The 18413-nt window shown below is 41.5% G+C and overlaps 1 protein-coding gene across 4 annotated transcripts in view; it reads right to left on the bottom strand.

Annotated features, from left to right (window-relative positions):
* The window catches only part of C16H11orf49 (chromosome 16 C11orf49 homolog), a 210775-nt gene that overhangs the window by 132926 nt on the left and 59436 nt on the right, over nt 1-18413 (bottom strand). Inside the window, exon 4 of one of the 4 annotated variants that reach the window (XM_044929193.2) lies at nt 17606-17797. The exons of the other annotated variants lie outside the window; for them this stretch is intronic. The gene's annotated coding sequence lies outside the window, so the exon portion shown is untranslated. The remainder of the gene's footprint in view (nt 1-17605; nt 17798-18413) is intronic. 4 annotated transcript variants of the gene reach the window in all.

The raw sequence follows: 18413 nt of genomic DNA on the forward strand, positions 1-18413 counted from the left end.
TAATGCCACAGAAATGTAGACTTAGAGTTGTTACAATGGGGATGGGAAATGTTAGTAATATATATTTTACCACAATAAAAGTAAAGAATGAAGATACTGGTTAAGATACTGGCACAGAAATGTAGACTTAGAATTGTTACAATACGAATGGGAAATGTTAGTAATATATATTTTACCACAATAAAAGTAAAGAAATGAAGATACTGGTTAAGATGATGATAATAATGTAACACAAAAGCCCAGTATGTGTATTTATAGAATTGCTTGATGGAATGAGAAATTTAGTTATAACTAAAACATTTTTAGAGTGGTTCTGAAGTAAGAATGACTACAGCTTTGTTACTGAAAGTGTGGGCCAAGGATGGCGGCATCGGTGTTACACAGAAGCCCCTAAGAAATCAGAATCTCAGACCCCATACCAGACCTACTGAATCCCATTCCTCATTTTAACAAGATGCCCAGGTGATTCATACACACGTTGAAGTGTGAGAAGCACTAGTCTGGGGCACCGGAGAAGGCAATGGCACCCCACTCCAGTGTTCTTGCCTGGAGAATCCCAGGGACGGGGGAGCCTGGTGGGTGCCGTCTCTGGGGTCGCACAGAGTCGGACACGACTGACTCGACGCAGCAGCAGCAGCAGCAGCAGCAGTCTGGAGCACACTGTACTGCACCTTACCACTTTTTAATTGTGTGACTCTGGCCCAGGTACTTAACCACTCTTTGCCTCAACTATTTTTTTATCTGTAAAATGGTGACAACGGGAATGCTTACCATATAAGGTTGCCAAAGATTAAATTTGACAATAACGCCTGTTGTATAATGCTTGTCACATTCAGGGAGCACTAGCTATTATTATTACTTTGCTGTGCTGTGCTCAGTTGCTCAGTTGTGTCTGACTCGTTGAGACCCGTGGACTGCAGCCCCCCAGGTACCTCTGTCCATGGGGATTCTCCAAGCAAGAATACTGGAGTGGGTTGCCATGCCCCCCTCCAGGGGATCTTCCCAACTCAGGGATGGAACCCAGGTCTCCTGCATTTTAGGTGGATTCTTTATTGTCTGACTCACCAGGGAAGCTCATTACTGTTACTTTGCTTTATAGAAAAACTGTGAAAGTAGATTTCAGGATCTTTTCTAAAAACAGTAAATTTAGGAAGTCAGTATTTTCCAGAGGATACGAAGGGTGCCTGGCTTTTAAGAGGTAATAGTGAAAAAAAGATATATGGGACATAATAGTTTTGGCAAAGCACAAAGGGATGGAAGTGACTTTCTTCAAGAAGACCTAATATAGTTGAGGGAAGGTGTCAAATTTGTTCACAGTAGAGGAAATTTTTCTTGCTACAGTATGTGAGGACCAGACAAATAATGTTTACAAAATATAAATGGAATGGAAGTAGCTTTTAAAGACAGTATTTGAAAAATATTTTAGGGGCTCAATGGTATGCTTTTCACATGTTGGAAATCCCCCTGAGGGATATAATCTTTCTGCTGACATATCACAAATATATTTGACTTCTGTGATAAAGGACCAGTATCTGGCCAAGGAGCAAGCTGGAAGAGGGAGGAATATTCACAAGGTGGGGAGACAAAAAGGACAGTCACGCAGGCCCCATGAACGGCTAGCACCTGGGCCACAATTCCCAGAAGACGTCGTTGAGTTCCTAACCTACTTTCTCTGGCTGGAGATCTTTCCTTGTCCCAGAAAAGACTTTTGGAGACAGAGAGGATTAAAAAAAATAATAGTTAAGAAGTGAGGTTGCTGGGCTTGCACTTTCCTAGCCGGAATCCCTTTATCTTTCCTGAGAACCCCCCAGATCTGTTTTATTCTAGGTCAGTAATTTAACACTCTCAGCTCTCAATTCAAAGCCAGTAATGACCTTGCTGTGCTGAATTATTAGCCTAGGATATAGAAAGAGAGAGAGAGGGAAGGAGAGGGGGGAAAAAAGAAACCCTAAAAACAACAGAAGCCTTTTGATCAGAGCACCAAACTGCAGTTCGCTGTAACTCAAGCTGCCCATTCTTATATGGCAGGAATTAAGGACTCCCCCTGCCAGGCCAGACCCTATTAAAAGACAATAGCTGTTTGAAAAGGGTAAGCAAGTTGATATGGATATAATAGGCCACATATGGGGGCCCTTTTCTACTCTGAAATAAAGCTCCTTCTTAAGAGTTGTGAGCTGGGAAATCCAGTATTCAGTAAGGCAGGAGGAGGAGATAGAATAGAAGAGAGTGGGTAGCCATGCAGAAATGCTTGAAGGTGCTTCAAGGAAAGCGGGGAGGGCTTTGGGGAGCCTGCAGAGATGCGCATCAATCACTGAGTAGAGGCTTTCAGAATGGCCAGGTGCTCTGAGGTCCCCCTGAGGTTTTTAGGACCAGTGATGACAAGGATTTGGCCGGAACTAACATAGTGGTTAGTTTCTCTAATGGGTTAACAACAACGACAACAAAAAACAAGCAGCGAACTAGTAAGCTCTCGCCAGGAATGATGCAGCTGACAAAAAGTAATCTTTTCTGTCTTGTTTTAAACAACCTCTCATGTCAACATCCTAAATTCCTGATTAGTACCATCCAGTGCCACTAAATGTTCTTGTTCTCTCTAGGATGATATATTAAAAAAAAAAAAAAGGAAAAAGCCCTGCAAAACAAAGACAGTAAACTCCAATTGCCTCTTGCCTACAAACTACACACTTCCTCTGTGCAGAGAGGTAACCACAGGACATGGGACTTCTCACTCTATTAGCTAATCCATCTTTGCTTGTCTAGCGCCAAAACACTCTGCCCATTAATGGATGATGCTTTTCCAGGATCTTAAATCCACAACAGAATTTTCCAACCGCTGTTTCAGCTGTCTCTAAGATCTTGTTAGTATGTTACAAAACAAGGAAGGATTTAAGAGTGATTCAAGTTATTTAAACACATTAATCTAGTTGTTTATGACTAAATTCTGAATTCCCAAATTCCTAAGCAGAAATATCAGAAAGGTATTTTCCTTTCCTCCACCACCCTTTGCTAATTGCCAAATGAACAGCTCTCCAGTTCCCATCCACTGCAATTAATGGGCTAGCCTGATGGAATTTACAAGCAAAGAAAAAACAAGGGCTCTCTAACACTTGCTTGTTTCACTGAGCGGTCAATGGGGCACAAAACTGATCTTTTGCAAATTAAAAGGTTTTGCTGATTAAAGAGAAAATCTGGATTCCTAAGAAAAAAAATTCTGCCTCACCACTAGGCTTAAGACTCCAAAACAAACAGATGATTTTTACAAAAAGTTATTAGAGATAATTGTTTCCATAAAATATCACAATTCTAAACTACTCTCCATTACGTAGACTCATTTCAGATGGGGTCATCATGTAAGAAGGGAGGGACGAGCAACAGAGAGCTATGAAAAGAGTAATGGGGAACATCAAACACCACGCTCATTCCCTAACTCATGCCTAAGCATATGGTGACCATATTTTCAGAAGTTCAAATTGGGACATGGAGTCTAAAAAAGTTTTTTATTTGGTGTGTGGGCCACTTCCAGGTGTGAGAAACGGTCTAAAGATTTTACATATAGATATAGGTGTAATGGCTATGTTTACATGCCATGCTAATTGATAAAAATTAAATGTCATATCATTTGATAAATCTTTTTTTTTTTAAGATTTGTTTGTTTTTGGTTGCACTGGGTCTTCGCTGCTCTGTGAGCAGGCTTTTTCTAGTTGCGGCAAGGGAGGGGGGCTTCTCTTGGCTGCGGTGCACGGCTTTCTCACTGCGACGGCTTCTCTCGTTGCAGAGGACGGGCTCTAGGCACTCGCGCTTCAGTAGCCGTGGTGCATGGGCTTAGCTGCTTCATGGCATGTGGGCTCTTCCCGGACGAGGAATCACACCCGTGTCCCCTGCACTGGCGTGTGAATTATTAACCACTAGACTACTGGGGAAACCCAAATCTTTATTTGTTTATTTATTTGGCTGCATCAGCTCTCAGTTGCAACATGCAGGATCTTTAGCTGTGGCATGCTAACTCTTACTTGCAACGCATGAGTCCCTGACCAAGGACTGAACCTGGACCCCCTGCATTGGGAGGGAGTGTGTGGAGTCTTAGCCACTGGACCACCAGGGAAGTACTGATAAATATTAAAAGACATACAGCCTATATAATCTGAAAAATAATATTTTATACAGAACAGCATGGATAGTATAATACCATTGATACAAAACTACATGTCTATGGGTGTATATGCAAGTAGACAAGATGTTTGAAAGAACAGAGAAAACGAAGGCAAGGAAAAAATTGAAGAAAATTTCTCAGAACTGAAAGACATGAGTTCCCAGATTGAAAGGATCCTTAAAAGCCCAGCACGATGAATGACTACAGATGCATGCCAAGGTTCATCACTGTAAAGATGCAGACTCTGCCTTTTGTTGGGAGTGTGGCAAGATCACTCTGTAGCAGAATGGATGACAGGAGACACTGGTGCAGCTGTCTTTGGAAAATAGAACCTGCCAGTTTCCCTCTGGCCACAATTTTACCTTCTTCCCAACTGCTCTCTGAAACCCCTAAAGTCTAATTCCATTTCAGCGTCGACCCAAAAGCCTAGGATCTTGTCGTATAAATCAAAACCAGGTCCAGATGAAGTTCCTTCGGTACAATTTCTTGGGTATGGCTCCTTGAGTCCGGTTCTTCATCTAAACACCTGTACACCAAGGAGATGAGTTACTAATACATGCTCCCCTACATCTAGTATGTACAGTGATGGTACAGGCATAGGATAACCACAACAGACTTCTATTCAAAAACAGGGAGGAGGAGAGGATGTAGTCATTGGTCCGTTGCAGCTCTGAAATCCATCCAGGCACAGGTCTTATTTCCTTGATTTGGGCCCAATCCTTCTTCCCGGTAATGATGTTCTGTGGCCTTTGACTCTGTGCTCTGAGCTTTTGGTTCCATCTTCTGAATCACACTTTCATCGCCATGAAACAGTTTCAGTTTGTAGCTGAGTAGCTTTCTTGGCTTACTTCCTGTCCATTGAAGTCTAGGGGTCCAAAGGTAACTTTTTTATTTTGTATTATCTCTATCTTCTTGAGTCCAAACTGGTGGCACTTCCACCAATACAATTCTCTTAAAAACATGGGTTTTTCTATTACCTTAATTGGAGTTTACTTCATCAGACAAAAGCTATACACCCAAATCTCCCTGAGGCAGGCCCTATTTGGATTTTCTTATGAGGTCTTCTGAAACAGTCTAAGAGGCTCCACCTTGAAATCTGAGGTGTTAACAAACAGTACCTCTTTACTCTAAGACCACATTTTTCTGATAGCACTCTGGATTTGGTCTTTGCCCTGAGGCACTTTCTTACTTTGAGTACTTTTTGCTGGTTGGAAACACTACCCATGCTCTCTGTATTTCCTCTAAATTCTACTTGAAAACAAAATAGTTCATTTCTTTAGCTTATCTCTCTCACATTTTACTGTGAAAGTGAAAGTCACTCAGTCGTGTCCGACTCTGTGACCCCATGGACTATACAGTCCATGGATTTCTCCAGGCCAGAATACTAGAGTGGGTAGCCTTTCCCATATTCAGGGGATCTTCCCAACCCAGGGATCAAACCCAGGTCTCCCTCATTGCAGGAGGATTCTTGACTAGCTGAGCTACAAGGGAAGCCCAAGAATACTGGAGTGGGTAGCCTATCCCTTCTCCAGGGGGTCTTCCCAACCCAGGAATCAAACTGGGGTCTCCTGCATTGCAGGAGGATTCTTTACCAACTGAGCTATCAGGGAAGCCCACACGTTTTACTGTAGGCAGCTAGGAACAGACAGACAGGCGGCCCAGAAACCTCTATAGCTAGCCCACTGCGTTCACCAGGTACATTTCCTATTTTTTTCACGTTACCAAAGGTGACAGGACGCCAAACTTCCTGTCTCTGTGTAACAGGGGTCTTTCCCCTCTGCCAACATTTATTTGGCTGTGCCGGGTCTTAACTGATCTTTGTTGCAGCATGCAGGATCTTTTAGTTACAGCATGTGGGATCTAGATTCCTGACCAGGGATGGAACCCAGGCCCCCTGCATTGATCGAGAGCATGGAGTCTTAGCCACTGGACCACCAGGAAAGTCCCATCTCCAGCTTCCAAAAACATTTTTCCTCATCTTTTTTTTCAGCCTTCACGGATAATATCCTATCCATGAAGGAGACTTCCACTAACTTCTCCTCAAGGTCCTCCTGATTTCTTGCCTGCTGCCTGGTCTCCAGGCCAATGGTGCATGTTTTAGGTTTTTGTTACTGAGCTTCCTCATTCCTAGGAACAAATGCTGTTCCAGACCGCTATGGCTGCTTAAAAAACCACACCGAAGTTGGTGGCATAAAAAATAAAAATGCTGTTATGCTCATGGATTCAGTAGGTTCAGGAATTATACAGAGTACAGCAGAGATGCCCAGTCTTTACTCCATGATGTCTGGAACCTAAACTGGGAAGGCCTGAGTGGCTGGGGTCAATGTAAAGGGCTGGGGACAGAATCCGCTGGAGGCTTCTTCACTCTCAGGTTGGGCACCTGGACTGGGACGGCCTGAAGACCAGGCTCGTGGCTGGGCTTCTTACAGCACAGCGGCTGGTCAGTAAGAGGGGTCCTGAGGGGCAATGGCTGAAGCCTGAGGTCCTACAGAATCTGCACAGCCTTTTGTGACCTAGCCCTGGGAAGTCACAAAGCCTTTCTTCTATCGTATTCGTATTCAAGCAGAGGGCACACAAACCCCACTTCTCCAAGGCAGGAATATCAAAGAATGTGGGATCCTTTTTTAAGACCACTATACCAAAAACAAAGATGAAAGAAGACAGGGAATCTGAAGGGTAGCGGTGAAAGTCCAGAGATCCCTGACAGCAGCTACATAGCACACGGAGAGATCAAGTCATAAAGATAGAGCAGGAGACAAGATTCTGGAGGAGACTTCTTTAAGGAGCTGGAAAAGAGAGAATACATACATACAAATATTCATGCATTTGCTTCCGTCAGAGTCCTGGCAGTGAACAGATAATGCATTGAAAGAGGATAGCTGGGGAATGTGTTTTAGAAAAAGGGTATTTACAAAGGGGTGGACAGGGCTGAGGGAGACTGGATTACCGAAGGGCTAGTTAGGACCTGTGTTTACCCCTAGGCCTGGAGAGGCAGGTGGAGGGAAAGCTTCCCGGAACCCAGAAAGAGTAGGGACCATTTGACTTGAGCTGTGACCGTCAGTAGAGGAAAAGAGCCAACCCAGCCCACAGCAGACTGGTAGAAAGAGAAATAAATGGACATATACCCTCATCTCACTCTCTCCCCTCCTGCCCTTCAATCTCCCGCCAGTACCTCCCACTGGCTTTAACCCAAATGGAAGCCACAGGGCAAGGGAGTCTATGGATTCAAATCCATACCGATCAGCCCTCCAGAGCAGAGGAATGTGGAGACTGGATCTGGAGGGGCAAGTGGAACAGTACAGCACTCAGGGAAATTTATGCAACTGGATAGAATTTGGTTCAATTGGTGATAAATCTATAGGAAATTAACCAAACAAGAAAAAAAAGTAGCAGGGGAAATCCCAGGGGCAAGAAGGTTATACAACATAGTTCAGGGGTTGATAGTGTTTATATAATTATAAAATATAAACACTGAATAGTAACAAAAATCTGGACATAAGTATATTGGGGGATTGTGGGGGGTAAGTAAAGGTACATATGTGTGGTAAAGGAAATAATATCTTAAGAGTGGGAAGTCAATAGGGAATGCCTGAATTTGAAAAAAATCAAGAACTAGCAACATAAGCTAGTAATTTAGAGATCTGGAAATAAATGCCAAATAAATCACTCTGAGTTGAAAGTGGTTATCTTTGAGGAATGGGAAACTGAGCTGAGAGTTGGCAGAATTTTATTTTTTACAATTCTTATATAACTATTTCATTCTTTAAACCTAATGCATGTATAACTTTGATTTTTTTTAAATAAATAAATTAGGAAAAGAATACTCAGCTTAGAGGGCTACCTGTTCTGTGACACCTTCTGTGACTCTTCCAGTTTAATTAAGATGTCTGTCCTCTGGACAGTCTTATTCTTACACCTTAAACCTCTAGTTAGCTCAAATCACAAGTAATTTAACCACTGGCTTTTTTGTGAGTTCTCTCAAGGTAGAGACCATGCCTTGTTAATCATTGGTTCTCCAGTACCTGTGATAAACCAAGGCATCAGTCAGTTTAGTCAGTTCAGTCACTCAGTCGTGTCCAACTCTTTGCGACCCCATGAACCACAGCACGCCAGGCCTCCCTGTCCATTACCAACTCCCAGAGTTCACCCAAACCCATGTCCATTGAGTCGGTGATGCCATCCACCCATCTCATCCTCTGTCGTCCCCTTCTCCTCCTGTCCTCAATCGTTCCCAGCATCAGGGTCTTTTTCAAATGAGTTAGGTCTTCGCACCAGGTGGCCAAAGTATTGGAGTTTCAGCTTCAGCATCAGTCCTTCCAAAGAATACCCAGGGCTGATCTCCTTTAGGATGGACTGGTTGGATCTCCTTGCAGTCCAAGGGACTCTCAAGAGTCTTCTCCAACACCACAGTTCAAAAGCATAAATTCTTCGGCGCTCAGCTTTCTTCACAGTCCAACTCTCACATCCATACATGACCACTGGAAAAACTATAGCCTTGACTAGACAGACCTTTGTTGACAAAGTAATGTCTCTGCTTTTCAACATGTTGTCTAGGTTGGTCATAACTTTCCTTCCAAGGAGTAAGTGTCTTTTAATTTCATGGCTGCAATCACCATCTGCAGTGATTTTGGAGCCCAGAAAAATAAAGTCTGACACTGTTTCCACTGTTTCCCCATCTATTTCCCATGAAGTGATGGGACCAGATGCCGTGATCTTAGTTTTCTGAATGTTGAGCTTTAAGCCAACTTTTTCATTCTCCTCTTTCACCTTCATCAAGAGGCTCTTTAGTCCTTCTTTCTGCCGTAAGGGTGGTGTCATCTGCATATCTGAGGTTATTGATATTTCTTCCGGCAATCTTTATTCCAGCCTGTGCTTCCTCCAGCTCAGCATTTCTCATGATGTACTCTGCATATAAGTTAAATAAGCAGGGTGAAAATATACAGCCTTGACATACTCCTTTTCCTATTTGGAACCAGTCTGTTATTCCATGTCCAGTTCTAACTGTTGCTTTCTGATCTGCATGTAGGTTTCTCAAGAGGCAGGTCAGGTGGTCTGGTATTCCCATCTCTTTCAGAATTTTCCAGTTTATTGTGATCCACACAGTCAAAGGCTTTGGCATAGTCAATAAAGCAGAAATATATGTTTTTCTGGAACTCTCTTGCTTTTTCAATGACCCAGCAGATGTTGGCAATTTGATCTCTGGTTCCTATGCCTTTTCTAAAACCAGCTTGAACATCTGGAAGTTCACGGTTCATGTATATAAGCGGTATTTAAGAAGTATTTCCTAAATTGAATGACCTCAGTCAATGGCACCAATGCCCTATCAGTCATAGAGGAGAGAAAACTATCTTTCTAACCCCTCACTTAAATATCTTCCTAAGCTCTATTACCTCACTGCAATATGCTGAATATTTGTGGCCCTTTCAAAATTCATATGTTGAAACCTAATTCCCAAGGTGATGGTATTTGAAGATGGGGCTTTTGGGAGGTAGGTCAGGAGGATGGAACTCTCATGAACAGGACTTGTGCCCTTACAGAAGAGGCTCACGGGAGTTCCCTGGCTCCTTATGCCATGGGAATATACAGCAAAAAGATGGCCATCTATGAACCAGGATGCAAGGTTCAACAGACAGAATCCCATCAACCTCTGCAAGGAACTGGCCTTGCACTTCAAGCATCCAGAACTGTGAGGAGTAAATTTCTGTTTATAAGCCACACAGTCTACCGCAGTTTGTTACAGCAGGTCGAACAGACTGGTGCACAGACCACAGACCCTTTGTTCTCTGAATACGCCAACCCTCTGTGCCCTTGCTCATGCTATTCCTTTAGCTAGAGGTGCTCTCCTTGCTCAGTTCCTATTCTCCGTTATTCATTTTCTAAAGACCGTTTGAAGCTTTCCTCAAAATTTATAGTCAGAATAAATCTCTTCTTCCACTTATCCCAAAACATGTTGCCTGAAATTCTACTCGGCACTTACTCAGCAGTATCTTAATACTTATGCTCACATCTGATTTTCTCCTTGAGTTCATTAGTTCCTCGAGTTCATTTGGCTTATCCATCTTCCGTCCTTCACTAACATGGTGTCTGGCACAGAGTGGACCCACAAGCACTGTAGGATGCTGTGTTTCCTGGTATGTAAGCTGTTGTGATTTCTGCTTCCCGTAAGAATGACAGTGAATTCCTCGAGGACCATGTCTGACACAGTGGTTGGCATTTTACTAAATGCCAACTAGAGGTAACCTCTAGCTTAGAGGTTTAAGGTTTAAAGGCTTAATAAGGGCTTCTCAGGTGGCACCAGTGGTAAAGAATCTGCCTGCCAATGCAGGAGGCATAAGGGATACAGGTTCTATCCCTGAGTCGAGAAGATCCCCTGGAGGCGGGCACAGCAGTATTCTTGGATTGGGAAGATCCTCTAGAAGAGGGCATGCCAGTATTCTTGCCTGGAGAACCCATGGACAGAGGAGCCTGGAGGGCTATAGTCCATAGCATTGCAAAGAGTTGGACATGACTGAAGCGACTTATCATGCACAGGGCTTAAGAAATAGTAACTAAGTTTTAAAAATTAAAAGACCATAAGACTGTTCTATACATCAGTGTCTCTTTTGCTGTCTCGTGGACTCTGTGAGAGAGGGAGAGGGTGGGAAGATTTGGGAGAATGGCATTGAAACATGTAAAATATCATGTATGAAACGAGTTGCCAGTCCAGCTTCGATGCACGATACTGGATGCTTGGGGCTGGTGCACTGGGACGACCCAGAGGGATGGTGTGGGGAGGGAGGAGGGAGGAGGGTTCAGGATGGGGAACACATGTATACTTGTGGCGGATTCATTTTGATATTTGGCAAAACTAATACAGTTATGTAAAGTTTAAAAATAAAATAAAATTAAAAAAAAAAAATTAAAAGACCAAACAGTGAGTTTGCTTCTCAGCCTTTATAAGGTACTGTCTTTCACTCTGCCTTTCTTCTTATCTCAATATAATTGAGCCTTCCACAAACCAGCCCTATCCTAATTACATATTTCCTGTTAGTTACTTTTCAACATGTGCTGGTCCTCCACAAGTCAAGGGAGACTCTTTTATGACTCTGTGCAGTGTATGGTACTTTCTACTTCTGCTAATATAATAATATTCCACTAGAATGAAAGTTCCAAACACTCCCTCTTACAATAAAGGTAGACTAAGGAATTTAGACCAACCCTCCTGGCTGAGAAAAACTGGATGAACTATTAAAAGCACTTATTTGAAGTCATCAGCAAGCCACCAAGCCAAATGAAGAATGACAAGGCCAGGTAGGTATAAGAGGAGAATAAAATCCAAAGAGGTGAGTCTAGTGTTTGGAGTCATTTTTCCCCATGGGCAGGGATTCTAAATAGAAGGATCCATGGATTGAATTCAAGGACTGTACAAACTTGGATAGGAAAAAAAATTACATCTTTATCTTTACTAACCTTTCATTGGAATTTAGCATTTCCTTCAACTATGAAAGTAAACGTAACAGAATTAGCAGGGCCTGTGATTTTTTTTTCAACAATAGAAACCTCAGATATTTTCATATCATATTAAAGTTGTTCCAGACACTTCACAATATCATTTATACTCATTACCACTTCAAAAACAAGGTAATATTATACCCACTAGTACTTCCAAGAGCTGTGTTAGTCATAAAAGAGGCAGCTGATAGACTGAGCGGTAATCGTTTTGAATTATTGTTAAGTCCTTGAATTTTCAAATGATTCTTAAGACTTGGCAGTCAAAAAACTGGAGTTCAGGACTCAGGGACTTTGGTAAATTCTCTAAGGCTCTGGGAAAAGGCTCCATGAAAACTGTAACTGGAAATAAATCAGCCCTCCCTGATTCTTAAGCCCAGTTTCAAATGATTTCAACCCCTGATTGGATTGAGGTAATCCAGGATTGTGAGTGCTCTAGCCATCTGCCAGAAGCAGATATAAATCCTCTCTGAAAATAGATAACATCATTCTAGGCCTCACATTATCTCTATAGTTTTTCATATACAATATATAACACAACTAAAGGGGGAAAGGTATACTACAAAATAAGACAATGGAGTAAAAATCCAAGAGAAAGAATAGATAATAGACACAGACCCTCGGAGAATCCAAATAATGATTGATGGACTGCCTATAACCATATGCTTTAGTATGGTCAGCAAATGAAAGATAAGATCTAGTAAAGAAGCCATTAAAAAAGAACTGAATGGCAGTCCTTTTTATTAAAAATTTTATTGAAGTACAGTTAATTTATAATTTTGTTAATTTCTGATGTACAGATTTAATTTTTGCTGTAAGTGACTCAGTTATATGTATATAATATATAATTATACACATTATATATAATTTTTATATTCTTTTTCATTGTGGCTTACCACAGAATATTGAATACAGTTCCCTGTGTTATACTGTAGGACCTTGTTATTGATCCATCTTATATATAACAGTTTGCATCTGTTAACCCCACACTCCCAATCACTCCCCCTCCCAACTCCCCTCCCCCCGACAACCACAAGTCTGTTCCCTGCATCTGTGGGTCTGTGTCTGTTTCATAGATATGTTCATTTGTGTCATATTTTAGATTCGACATATAAGTGATATCATATGGTATTTCTGTGGTACTTGTCTTTCTCTTTCTGACTGACTTTGCTTAGTGTGATAATCTCTAGGTCCATTCATGTTGCTGGGAAAGATTGAGAGCAGGAAGAGAAGGGGGAGACAGAGGATGAGATGGTTGGATGGCATCACCGACTCGATGGACATGAGTTTGAGCAAGCTCCGGGAGTTGGTGATGGACAGGGAAGCCTCACGCGCTGCCGTTCAAGGGGTCGCAAAGAGTCGGACACGAGTTAGGGACTGAACAACAACTGTCCATGTTGCTGCAAATGGCATTATTTCATTCTTTTTGATGGTTGAGTATATTCCATTGTATACATGTACCACATTATCTTTATCCATTCATCTGCTGATGGACACTTAGGTCGTTTCCATGTCTTGGTTATTGTAAATAGTGCTGCTGTGAACACATGGGTGCATGTACCCTTTCGAATTATAGTTTTCTCTGAATATATGCCCAGGAGTGCGATTGCTGGATCATATGACAACTCTTTTAGTTTTTCTGAGGAACCTATATACTATTTTTCATAGTGGCTGCACCAATTTACATTCCCACCAACATGCCAAAGGGTTGCCTTTTCCCTAAACCCTCTCCAGCATGTGCTATTTGTAGACTTTTAAAATGATGGCTGAATAGCAGTTCTTCAACTAGAAAATATAATGATCAGAAAATGCTACATATTATATGATTCCAACTATATGATATCCTGAAAAAGGAAAAACTATGAAGACACTAAAAAATATTAGAAGTTGGGGTGGGGAAAGGGATAAACAGGCAGAGCAGAGGTTTAAAAATAATCCTATCCATTCACTTTCGGCTGTCGGGTCTTGGCTGTGGCCCGCAGCCTCAGCAGTCGCAGTGGGCAGGCTTAGTTGCCCCACAGCACGTGGGATCTTAGTTCCCGAACAGGGATCAGACCCACGTCCCCTGCATTGGAAGACAGGTTCTTAACCACTGGACTACCCGGGAAGTCCCGGAGCAGAGGATTTTTAGAGCACTAAAAAATACCCTGTATGATATTACAATGATGGATATGAGCCATTATACATCTGTCCAAACCCAGAGAATGTACAATATCAAGAGTGAACCCTAAGGTAAACTGGGTTTTCCAGGTGGCTCAGTGGATAAATAATCTGCCTGCAATGCAGGATACACAGGAGATGCGGGTTCCATCCCCAGGGGGAGAAGATTTCCCTGGAGGAGGGCGTGGCGACCCACTCCAGTATTCTTGCCTGGAGAACGCCATGGACTGAGGAGCCTAGCAGGCTACGATCCACAGGGTCTCAAAGAGTCGGACACAACTGAGGTAAACTGTAGACTTTGGGTGATAATGACGTGTCAAGATAGGCTCATAAACTGTAACAAGCAGCTTTTCTGGTGGGATGTTGGCATGAGAGAAGCACGTATTTTGGGGGAGCAGAGGATATATAAAAAAATCTCTACCTTCCTGTGAACATAAAACTGCTCTAAAGATAAGTCTTTAAAAAATGAAACAAACCAAAAAAACCCATATTTGAACTACTATTTGAAAACTAAGGTTTTCACAATAATCTAGAATAAATTATAGAAAGTAAGCTAATTAAAATCTATTTTGCTGTTGGAAATAAAAATAAGAAAGATTTAAGATGCAGTGTAGGGGAGGCAAGACTGTGTGATGGTTACTTTTCATATCAATCCGACCAGGCTAAGGAGTGCTCCGATAGTTGGTAAAACATTATTTCTGGATGTGTCTATGAAGATGTTTTCAGAAGAGATTAGTTTCTTCAGACTAACTTTCAACCATTATACTGATAGTTTCCCCAACTTGCAATTTCCCTTTCCTTCTTTTGTATTTAAAAGACTGATTAAAAGTGCCACAGTAAACACACACACAAAAAACAATACAATAATTGGGAGGTAAGAACTCAATAGATGGGTTTAACAGCAAATAAGACATAAATAAAAGGAGAATTGATGAACTGTAAAAATAGTTCAGAAAAAAATATTCACATTGAAAGACAAAATGATGAAAAAAAATGCAGAAAATACGTAAGAGAGGACACCATGAAAAAGTCTAATGGTTGTGTAATCAGAATTCCAGAAGAAGTGAAGATAGTGGAACAGAGGTAAATTTGAAAAGCTAAAAATTGAGAACTTTCCCAAACTGATAAAAGATGTCAAGTTACATGTTCAAGAAACACTTAAGAATCCCAAATAGTTTATAAATATAAAGAAAAGCAAATCTAGGCACATCACAGAAAAACTAGGAAAAATCAGACCAAATATCCAAAAAGTAGTAAGAGATTATTGTAAAAGGATAGATTATTTTCAAAGGTATAAGAATAAGACTGATAACTCACTTCTCAACAGAAATGGTGTAAACAAGAAGATAATGGAATGGTATATGCAAAGCGCCAAACTGCCAACCTAGAATTTATACAAGAAAAAACTGGCCTTCAAAAATGGAGGTGAAAATTCCAATAAAGCCTATAATTAATAGTTTTCAATTAATAAGTCTCTGATCTTCATAACTATACTATGGTTATAGAAAATGTTAACATTAATGGAAGCTGGGTGAAAGAATGGAATAATGGAAGCTGGCTATAGAAACTCAATAATATTTTTGTGATTTTTTTGGTAAGTCTAAAATAGTTAAAAGAGAAAATAATGAAACAAAGATAGTTTCAGAATGATAGCTAATTTTAAGTGGAAGTGCCATGAAGGTTGAGATCTTGTCTGTTCTGTTCACTTCTGTATCCCCTAGTGTCTAGAACACTAACAAAATGCAGTCAGTAAATATTTTTTAATGAAAGAACAATAGTAGCAGTAGCTATTATTTATCCAACACTTAGTATGTCTTAGGTAGAATGCCAAGCACTTTATACTCATTATCTTATTTAAACCTTCTATCAATCATGTAACATATAATTTTATGTTTATATGAATCTCCCTATTTTATAGGTAAGGGTAAGCAACCTGCCCAAGATTACATACAAGTTAAATGGCAGGCTCGAAATCAGATCTCGAACATAGATCTGATTCCAAAGTCTGTGTTCTTAACCACTGTACTACAGTGCTTTCAAGTCATATAAAAATACTTCTTTCTTTTTCACTTATCCATATTCTACTCACCTTTCCAGGTTATATTAATCAGGGTTATCCAGAGAAACAGATATATATATATGAGGAGATTTAGCTTACCTGATCATGGAATTGACTCATGTGATTATGGAGGCCAAAAAGTCCAATGATCTGCCATTTGTAATCTCAAGAACCAAAAAAGTTGGTAAATTCAACCAAGTCTAAAGGCCTAAGAGCCAGAGGAGCCAACAGTATAAGTTCCAGTTTGAGTCTGAATGACCAAGAAGCAGGGGGCCAGTGGTTTAAGTTCTAGTTCAGGTTAGAGGCTTGAGAACCAGGAATACCAGTGTCTAAGGGCAGGAGAAAATGGACTTCCCAGCTCAAGCAATGAGAGCAGATTCACCTTTCTTTACCTTTTTGTTCTACTCAGGTCAATGGATTAGATGATGCCCAAATGCACTGGGGAGGGCAATCTTTCTTTAGTTTACTGGTTCAAATGCTAATCTCCTCTGAAAACCTCTTCATAGATGCATCCAGAAATAATGTTTTACCAGCTATCAGGTCACCCCTTAGCCTAGTCAAGTTAACACATAAAATTAACCATCACACAGGTCAAGACAAATTCTTCTATGATGTAATTACTCTAGTGCCCATTATTTCACCATACTCTCAGATCTCCAAGCACGATTTAAAGCCATTATATAAGGTCTTGAATGGTTCTCTAGTTATTAATCAATAAGCATTAACTCCTCAACCAGATTACACGCGTGAAGCCACGTGACCATATCTTATATTCCTATGGATATAGACCACATTTAAAGCTCTGTAACAATACTTGCTATTTTGGTAAAGGCATGAAGAAAAATATTTAGTTGGAAAAACCATGCATGGAATATCATTTGGGGATGCCTTAGAGATTGGGCCTATATGGTTTAAGATTCTAAACAACAAACCTGACTCAGAAAAACACTACCTTAAAAAAGGTGCTTTTTACATCAAGTTTTCTATAATATCTTTTTTTCCTCACAGCAAGTTCGTGGATGTTCGGGGCAATGTGAACAGAGCTCTCTCGGTTAACCCCCTGTGAGAGGGCACATATATTGCACAGAAGGTGAAGTCTGAGGCCGTGCACAGGAACATGTAAACTGTAACTTGTGTGGTGTGAATATACTCTCCCTGCCTGGAACTGCCCGTGCAACAGTCTCTCCTCGGGCTCTGTGATTTCTCAATACATTCCAACTGTTTGGAGGCTGGAGCTTGGCTCAGCAAGCACAGATAAACAGCTTCCTGGAGCAAGTTGCCAGTGTGACGAGCAATGACCTCAGCAGAGAATGTCTGCTTTTCATTACCCTCAGCACATCATTGTACTGCTGGAGCTAGGAACAGGAACAATACAAGTTGGATAGGCTTGACTGACTCAGGTCTCCCATGACACCTTGCATTTTTAAAACCTTGGCAGCCAAGAGGAAAAGAGGGTAGAGACAGGAAGTGAGGAAATAGCTTATATGTTGGGGGAAAAAAAAGCTTTCTTAGGTTATTCTCTGAATAAACTAACACTAAATGGCTACCAGTCATGTAGAAAATCATCAAATGTCTTTAATCCAAACAGTGCACGCAGTGTTACAGCAAACAATAAAGACTAACAAGTCCTAAGGATCTTCATCTCCAATACTATTTAAAGAGAAATACTATCACTTTCCAAAAACGCCATGAAATAGGAGGGATGCAAACATCCCAGAAAACTGGAGCTAAACAGGAATGAGACTTACATGAAAATGAATCATCAATACATAAAGTCAGATACTGGAGAAGGAAATGGCAACCCACTCTAGTATTCTTGCCTGGAGAATCCCGTGGACAGAGGAGCCTGACGGGCTACAGTCCATAGGGTGGCGAAGAGTCGGATATGACTGAGCACGCATGCGTACGCACACCATGCTGATCAGAGCCGCACCTGTTAGCTGAAGAAAAGAGCGCTCAGTTCTGACCTCAGACAGGGACTTGGTTGGATACGACCCTTCTTGAGGGATACTGAGAAACAGTTTGTTTTGTGGGCAAGTCACTGACTGCAGAGATGCACCTGCCACGGGGCTGGAAGCGACGCACAGGCGGACATCTAAACAAATCACAGTAACAGAGAGAAGCTTCATTGGACTTTCGTTTCCCTTTTCTCGGGGAAGAAAGACCTTTGTGTGGCTGCCAAAAATCTGACTGTCCATCCTCCCTCCCCTGTCTCCCTCCCACCCCCATCTCAGTTCATTAACAACCTTCTGGTTCAAGGTACCAGACTGTGTCACCCTTCCCTGCTCTCATGCCAGGCCTGTGCTGCCAGCACCGCAGACCATCTAGAGTTGCGAGCAAATTATGGGAGAAATTAAAACCACTGATGAATTTTTTTAAATTTTTTTTTATTTCTTTATTTTTGGCTGTGCTAGGTCTTTGCTGCTGTGCGAGTTTTTTTTCTAGTTGTGGTGAGTAGGGGCTACTCTCAAGTTGGGGTGTGAGGGCTTCTCATTGGGGTGGCTTCTCTTGTTGCAGAGCACGGGCTCTGGGTGCCCGGGGTTCAGTAGCTGCGGC

Source organism: Bubalus bubalis, chromosome 16 (assembly GCF_019923935.1).
Source record: "Bubalus bubalis isolate 160015118507 breed Murrah chromosome 16, NDDB_SH_1, whole genome shotgun sequence".
Classification (NCBI taxonomy): Eukaryota; Metazoa; Chordata; class Mammalia; order Artiodactyla; family Bovidae; genus Bubalus; species Bubalus bubalis.